The sequence below is a fragment of the Vigna unguiculata genome, chromosome 4, assembly GCF_004118075.2.
Source record: "Vigna unguiculata cultivar IT97K-499-35 chromosome 4, ASM411807v1, whole genome shotgun sequence".
NCBI classification, from domain to species: domain Eukaryota; kingdom Viridiplantae; phylum Streptophyta; class Magnoliopsida; order Fabales; family Fabaceae; genus Vigna; species Vigna unguiculata.
In genome coordinates this window covers 10,142,503-10,151,095 of record NC_040282.1, presented here as the reverse complement: position 1 = coordinate 10,151,095, position 8,593 = coordinate 10,142,503, and the positions used below count along the sequence as shown (strand labels likewise).

General features: G+C 30.1%; 1 long non-coding RNA gene across 3 annotated transcripts; it reads right to left on the bottom strand.

The window, feature by feature from the left end:
• Nucleotides 1-825: 825 nt before the first annotated feature.
• LOC114181663 lies at nucleotides 826-2,045 on the bottom strand. Of its 3 annotated transcripts, none has more exons than XR_003603888.1 (5): nucleotides 1,875-2,045; nucleotides 1,727-1,808; nucleotides 1,570-1,638; nucleotides 1,017-1,359; nucleotides 826-877 (listed from the first exon to the last, which is right to left on the bottom strand). It is a non-coding gene; the product is annotated as an uncharacterized LOC114181663 (long non-coding RNA). The 3 variants fall into 3 exon arrangements; XR_003603887.1 differs by having other exon boundaries at nucleotides 1,762-1,808; nucleotides 1,875-2,041; XR_003603886.1 differs by lacking the exon at nucleotides 1,727-1,808 and having other exon boundaries at nucleotides 1,875-2,034.
• Nucleotides 2,046-8,593: the final 6,548 nt, after the last annotated feature.

Genomic DNA, 8,593 nt, shown 5'->3' with positions numbered 1-8,593 from the left:
TCTCGTGTGAAAGTTGCATCATTAAGCTAAAGCAAACTAATTAATTGATGACTGTCATGGTACATTACTTTTTCTTAGCCCACAAAGTACATTACATGAAGTAAAAATGCTTTTCAACTCTCAAAATTGAAATCTAAATTGTAATAGAATGTGTCCCTTTGCAGGTGTCTAATGCATTGTGTTATGTTAGGTACTTAAATTGTCCATGTCAATCATCTCTCTAATCCATCTTAAATAAACTAATAAAATCATTGTTATTATGTGAATGCAATCAACATGAAATTTAAGACTTAGGATCCCAATGTTCATGTAATCACAACCAACCAAAACATCCATGCTTTAAATCTATCAGTTGGTGCAAAATTAATATATATCAAAGATTTTGCTATTGTTAGTCACTATGATACAATGATGTCCAAATCAGAAACAACTTACTGAAAAATTTTGATGTTAGGCTTGATTAGAATTTTGACTTTACTTTTATTAAATTTTATCTATCAGTAACTGGAAAAAATCAGAAGGGGCAGTACATGTCTCTCACCTTTACAGTGCAAATGAAAAATTGACTACCATTGGTGTTAGGACCAGCATTTGCCATGCTTAAAACTCTAGGACCAGTATGCTTCATTGCAAGAAAGTGTTGAAACTAGAAATGTAAGCAAATTAATTAAACTGAAATTTAAATTGGAAAAGAAACCTAAACTAAATTTTAAATACCAATCAGGCAATCACTATAAACAATTTATAGTTAAATATTACTATCAAGCCACAAGCCACAAGCCACAATATATATATATATATATATATATATATATATATATAAAGGTAAAACTCTCATCCTTGAAACTAGGACCATAGATACTAATTCCACCAGTTCCTGCAGCAAAATAAGAGCACATTATAAGTGAGAATAAAATTCATTAGCCTCTTTGATGCATATACATTGCATCTCAGTTGGAAAGTAAATGTACTCATCAATAAAAATATGTAGGCCTACATACAAAAGTATAACTCACATTTCCTTCCGTAAAGTCTCCTCCCTGAATCATGAAATCTTTGTTTATACGATGGAAGGAGCTTCCTTTGTAACCATATCATTTCTCACATGTTAGAAGATTATCCAGCTTGATATATAAAATTCAAAGTTACACAATCCATTCCAAAGTAGAAATCCAACGACAACAAGAAAAATGCTGTAGAAAAACTTGATTGCTTGCCTGTGCACAAAGCACTAAAATTTTCAACTGTTTTGGGAACATCTTCTCCAAATAGGCCCAAAACAATTCTTCCCACAACCTCACCCCTAACTTCTACATCAGAGAAACATTTGGTTGTCACCTTGACTTGAAGCTCTAGAGCCTAACGGTAAAAAAACCACGTAAGAAAATTATGTCAATCAAAGTAGAAGGGATTATTGAGCATGTTAGTGTGGAACACTCATGCACACATCAAATAGAGAAACTTAAACCACGCACATTTAAATCGAAAATCATGAAGAAAAATTAGGAGTGAGTGCAAACTGAACATTGTGAGAAACTAAATTGGTGTATGAATTGAAAAAAAAAATACCTATTTTGATATACGAGCATCATACTCCGGTTGTGGCTGTAGCATGGTCAGTGCTGTAACTTGACAACGCTGAGTTAGGGCAGGAAAAATAAGAACCGAGTTAGGGCAGATGATGCAGTGAGATGAAATTGAAATTGAAATTGAATCTAAATCGAACTTGAAATCGAAAGTGACATGGAGATTATATCGAACTTGAAAACGACGCAGATCACGTAGTGATGCAATGACAAAGATGAAAGCTGAAATCGAAAGAGAAAGTGTGATGAAATGAAAAGAGAAAGCATGAAAAACGAAAAATTTATTACCTTGAGCTTCAATCGAAAGAGAAAGTAGGGATGCGCGCTTGAAAGTTGTTGCTTCCTTTAAGAGAACACTTTCAGAGGGAGAGGAAGAGCGTCCGAATACTAAATTAAAAATATGCAAACAGCAAAAATAAAAAATAAAATAGAATCCAACTTTTACTGGGGTTTCTTAAAAAACCTCAAGTATTTAGCCAGGATTACCAAAACCTCTTTTATGTCTATTTTTTAGTGGAGGTTATAATAATCCCAACTAATAAACCTCTTTTAAAAATACATATTTTTGTAGTGATATATAGAATGCATGTTGCATTACTCTAGGGAGGGGCCCTGGTTGCAAGTGAATATAAATCACTTAATTGAATGTTTATGCATGAGATAGTGTTGAAGCATTTGATAGTTTGATGGGACATAAATTTTATTTGATTTCATGTGAAAGTTTGTAGCCACATAAATTTTGTGTTAATTCAAAATAATATTAAATACTACTATTTTATTTGATTTCATGTGAAAGTTTATTTGGATGAAGCTTAGAATTCATATGTTTAAGTTTTCATAGGTGTCCAATATAAGGTGTCGTAAAATATATGTTTATGAAGTCAAATCAAGGTAAAATATTATGATCTGGGCATTTGCAATTAAAAAAATGGCTTTGGTTTTATAGCTATAAGTAAGTCTTTGTTTTATTCTATATTATAAGAAAGGACTGGGTTTTATAAGTATGATTGTAGGATGTTATATGTATATATATTGTTTTGTAACATGTATCTCGATTATATATTTATTGCATATATTATATATTAAAATCAAGTCCAGGTAGAAGGCATGGAGATAGGCGGCATGCATGAGACTTTGTTCAAATATTATATTCAAAATGATATAATGTTAGATTTTATACAATGGGGTTTTAAAGTTGTATATAGGTATAAGATTTCGGTGCACGGTTTAGGAAGATAAAGCAAATATGGTTTAGGAAGATTTTACCCTTATTTGTGTGTTTGTTGTATGTGCGATGATCGTATGACGCATGTGTTATATGGGAGCAAATGATATTGCAGATGATTCTACCGTGGAGTAGACTAACGAGAGAAATAGGTGAACTTGAGATTTATGTTCATTTTTTTATTAAGTTGTTAAATTACGCATTAAAGACGGTGTAATTTATTTTCAATGTCGTTGTTATTGAAAACTTTTAGACAATGGATGTTTGAACTACGTTCTTAATAGATTAAATTATAAACTTTTTTTTTCTTAAGTTCATTTTATCGATAATCGTTCCGCTAAAAATGCTTATTTTATATGTTTCCGTAACATCCAAAAAAAATCCGGCTGTTACATATGTCATGACCTTTTTCTTTTCTGGTTTACATGAGTCATTCTCTCCAATTGGACCATTTTAGAATATAAGTATGTGCTTAAAGCTTGCTTCATGATTTGATTTGATTCCAATTTCTCTTTGATAGTCGCCTATTCAAGAGTTATGCAATCTGGGAAAAATTTAAGATATTTGATGAGAAAAACACCTTTCTCTTCACCAAGTAGTTCAACCTATATGATGACTTACACTAAAGCAAACCACTGCAAGGTTAAATGGTACAAATTTTGCTTCATGTAGTGCAACATCAACAAATATGGATGAGAAGTTCCTGAAGATGGAAAATGAGTAAAATTTAATAGTTTATTTATGAAATTACATAAGTTTGTTATAATACCCATTTGAATTTTAATAACTTATAAGTTTTTTTTTTTCTATTCCAGGCACCAGATGTTGGAAGTGGTGCTCTATCACCTATTGGCATAAGAAGATCAAGTGAGATAGAAAAGACTAATTAGGAACATAACTATAGAATTTTTAGCAAAATGTATTATAATAATGCGTCATATCTATTTTGGTTTTTGTTTTCAATATGTAAACCTACATGCAAACTTTTGGATGGTGTTGGATGACATCAACTTTTTTAATATGAATTATGAACGAAAATATTAATGATCAAAATGTTATCTATGTGAATTTTTTACTTTTTCTAATTTTATGGAAAGTAGGTTAAATATTAATGGAAAACAGATTAAATAAATAGTTAAATAAATAATTAAATAAAATAATAATAATTTCATATTCAAATTATGGCAGTTGAAACGTCATATAACACGTTAGTATAGTGAAAATAATGAAATTTCTAAGTGTCGTATTTGACATTAGAATTCTTTTAAAATAAACAAATTAGGACAATTTTAACTGCCAACGCACGCAAAATATGGCGATCTCAACTGCCATTATTTACACAGTGCATTAAATTGTGGGTGCTGCCGCATTTTGTCGAAGACTGCCATATTCTGCATTGTGGCGGCAGGATGTATGGCGGTACCCATACCCGCCATACTCGCAAAATATGGCAGTCATAACTACCATTTTATACTTCAAATAACCCTCGTATTTAACAAAATTTTTTGTAGTGTATACTTTTTTTATTGTTGGAGAATTTTTTAGAAGTAGATTTACCCTTGACAATCTTCATCTAAGTTCAACAATTATTCTTTATGACTCATATATTTATGCATATACATATGTTAATAATTAATTTAACTACAAATATTCATTGAACAATTATATCTCTCATTTATTTTGAAATGTCTTTATTACTTCAGCATAGGCTAAAAAAGACCTATATATACAAATAAGTACTCATTTGATTCTCGTACTCATTAATATAGTAATAATAATTTCTTTTGCCCGTACTTTTTTCAGTGTTGGAAAATCTTCTTCAAGTAGATTTCACATTAGCAGTTTTCATTTAAGTTGGTAATCAATCTTCAGAAAAGTTAAAACATCGCATCTTTTCCACCTTAGATATTTGAACTATTTTTGGGGAAGAACACTTCATATCATGTTATTAGTTTATTCTTTCAAAACATTTAAAACTTGATTCATACCTAATTTATAAACACGTCACGTAAGTTTCATCAGATAATTTTATTATTAAATTGTAATTTTAATAATCAATTTGACATGGAATAAGATATTAGTTTGTTAGTTTTCTTTTTGCTTTTAAGAAATTAATATATATTTATTGTTATATCTTATAACTATTTGTTCTCTTATTTCCTGCAATGCATTGTATTACGAGTAATACAAAACACACATTTATAATTCTCAATAAAAATAATATAAACCATATTGTGTTGTATACATAAATTCATCTCAAATTACATATAGTGAAATCAAATAATATCCTAAATTAAAAATGTTTAATTCCATAATTTTTTTTCCAATTCCATTATTTTCAAATAGAATTTGAATTTCTTATCAATTCAAATTATCTAACTTCATTATTAGAAGTTATAGATTTGACTTGATGATAAAGTGGATGAGAGAGAAAAATGTTTATGTATTTTTATTAACATGAACTAATACGTTAGCCATTAACATTTGATTACTTTCATTAATCTTAATAAATAAGTTTTTGGATTCTTAAAGTAAGAAAATAAATAAATATAATAATATCATAATAAGAAGTTGGTTAATTTAAATAGATAATTTATATGTATTCTAATTCAACACTAACTAACTCACTTAGTTATCACTTAGTTAAAGTATTTTAAACAAAACAAACTTCGATCTCCATTTTAAAAATGAACATGAGATGTAAAAGTAATTCAAGTGAATGGTTCTCACGTTGAACACTCGACCTTTTCCTAAAATTTAAGAAGAAACATTGGCACATACTTGTAGTAGATTTGAATAAACAATTATAATGTAAATACAAAATAAGTTGTAACATTGATGACAATTTAACACTATCATAGGATAGTTGGCTATATTCACAAAGAGTTTAGTCCATGTTTCCTTCTTGCCAACTTCAACCAAAATTGATACGTAAAATATAGTTGTATCTTTATAACTTGACGTTAAAGCAATTGACCCATTTAAGAGAAATAAGTGTCTCATCACCAAACACAAATTAAAATCATTGTATGTTTTTGTGGGTATATCTAAGGGTGTGAGGGTTGTATAACATACCTCATTGCTTATGTCAAACGAAATCAACTATCCTTCATCACCATTGTTACACAACCAATGACACATTCCCTCTAAGTAGAATCTATTATTAATACCCTGACAGTTAAGAAATTCGATATTAAGTTTCCTCCAAGAATTGCTTCTTAGGCTATAAATCTCCCAAAACCGATCATATTCCCATTCGTTATGATTAATCTCAACCAAGTTTCCTTCTTCATAATAACATACTTCTCTAATCACTTTATAATCATCTCTAGCAATATGATACCCAAATCCTTCATATTCAATCACAATATCAAAATAATATGGTATATCCTTAACTGGGCTAGGTGGAGTGACCTTACATTTATTGGTAGAAGGATTCCATAAATACACAATTCTCGTTCTTTCTAGGTAGAGGCAAATAATTCCATTAATACTAGAAGAACCCAAAATATAACATCCAGGACCATGACCTTCTATACGTGGATTTGGCCAATTTAATATTTCCAAATTCTGAAACTTCTTACCAAAAAGTGAATATAAGGAAGACTTATCATTATTTTGGTCGTAAACTGGATCGAGGCATAGTAAGAGAGAGCTACCATCAAAGTAAGAGTTTTGGTTATATATGAAATTATTATAAAAGAGGTTCATGAAATTAGGATTTTCCAACAAGAGAGCCCATGATTTGCGTATGCATCCAAATCTTTTAAAAGATTTCAATGACAATTTGAAAAGAATGTTGAATGCAAGATGATCTAGTAAGTGTTTTCCAAGATTTTGAGCCACAAATTTACTGTCCATCTTTTGGTCGTGCAACCAAGTGTTAATGAGTTTCCAATGGTCTTTGGTGTTCTCGCTCCAAAGGTAAATAGGATGGGTAATTTGTTGGCAATCTTTGCTAATGAGATTCTTGATGGTGGTGTCCTCCAAATACTCTGACTATTTGCAATAATAAGTGAACAAAAGATATAACAAATCATGAGAATGACTTAAGTTAAACAAAAGAAATGATTTAAAATATGGAATGAATTAATTTGTGTACTTGATCATCCTTGAGGAAAAGGGTGATTTTAGTTCCCCTGGGGAGTCATTGGTCATTGATATCCGTGGTTAAAAAGCAAGAGGAACTAGGTTGAGAGTCCCAAATATATTGGTCATGGTCATTATGCTTGGAGGTGAGGATAACCTTATGAGCAACCAAATAACTAGAGTAGAAGCCAATACCCAAATTATCGACAAAATCTAAAACAAGCACACACATACACACAAATGTGAATACAATTAATGACAACGTAATGCAAATGAAAGTGGAATATCACCACCTACCTACCTGCTTTGGTCATGCCAATACCATTGTCGATGATAGAAAGTGTTTTGTTAACCTTGTGAATGATTAATCTAACAATTAGTTCATCATTATTTAAACTATTTTTTTTGTGAGCCTCTAAAATTGGATTTCATCTAAAGCCTGTGCATACATACTGTAATCAATAACAATTACCAAAAATTTACAAATAGAAAATCAAATTTAAATGATAACTTACATTAGAAGCATTGATGATAAGTTCACGAAGAAAAATTCCTTTGTTAGAATAGAAAGTCTTTTTCACCAAGCTCAACATCTCGCTCTTCTCACCTTCTAACACCAAGATCTTATCATTTGCCATTACAATTCCATTGGAATAATAACAATCTGTTTGAATCAATTTATCAAACAAAACCACTCACAACTGAACCTTTGCATTTGTTAACCACAACCACCCACTCTAACTATTTAAAACAAAATCATTATCCACATTAATTTTATTGCCTTAAATTAATATTAATTAATTAATTAATTATTAAACTTAATTAATAAATTGGCTTTAAAATTATAAATTAATGTTTATTAATCAATAGTTTTCTTCAACTTTTAAACAAATAATTATTTTTTTCCTGTAAATTATTAATGAAGTAATTATTTCATTGGAGCATGAACACATTGTATTTAGTTTTCATTATTCAACACAATATGATTAGATATAAATAGAACACTAGGAATAAAACAAATAGTGAAACAAATACTATTGAAAAATTGAATTAAATATAAAATAAAAGGAGCAAAATATTCTACAATTTAAAAGTTTACAAGTTTTCATAACGTTAAATTTTTACTAATATTAATTGTTATTATTAAGTTCTATATGTCTTGGGTGGATACACTGGTCTAGCCCAAATGTTTATGGGTACACCACTCGTCTAGTGCAATTCTCTTTAATTGTTTTCCATTCATACATGAGTGTGACCATATATTGGTTGTGCATGTTAAAACTATATTATAAAGTTTTAACTTATTTTAGATCCAATTTAGTTCTAATATACACTAGTGCAAATTTTGCTTTTTCCCTCGCCTTATAGGCCTCGGTTGGCCAGGAACCGAATCATATAATGACGCGATCCATTTTTGCAATTCCAGACAACTTTTATGCCTCGGTTCAGCAAAAACCCGAAGTAAAAGAGGGTTATATGCTTCGGTTCAAAAAAACTGGTGCCAAAAGATAGTTATATGCTTCGGTTCCAAAGACCCGAAACCAAAAACATGGCTAGATATTTCAAAAATGCCACTACCGTTACGTCTTTAGCCTCGGGTGGCATTGAACCGGGGCCAAATAGGGCTATATGCCTCGGTTATTAATTGAACCGAGGCCATATTATTTAATTAGGGCTCAAAATTCGCGAAACC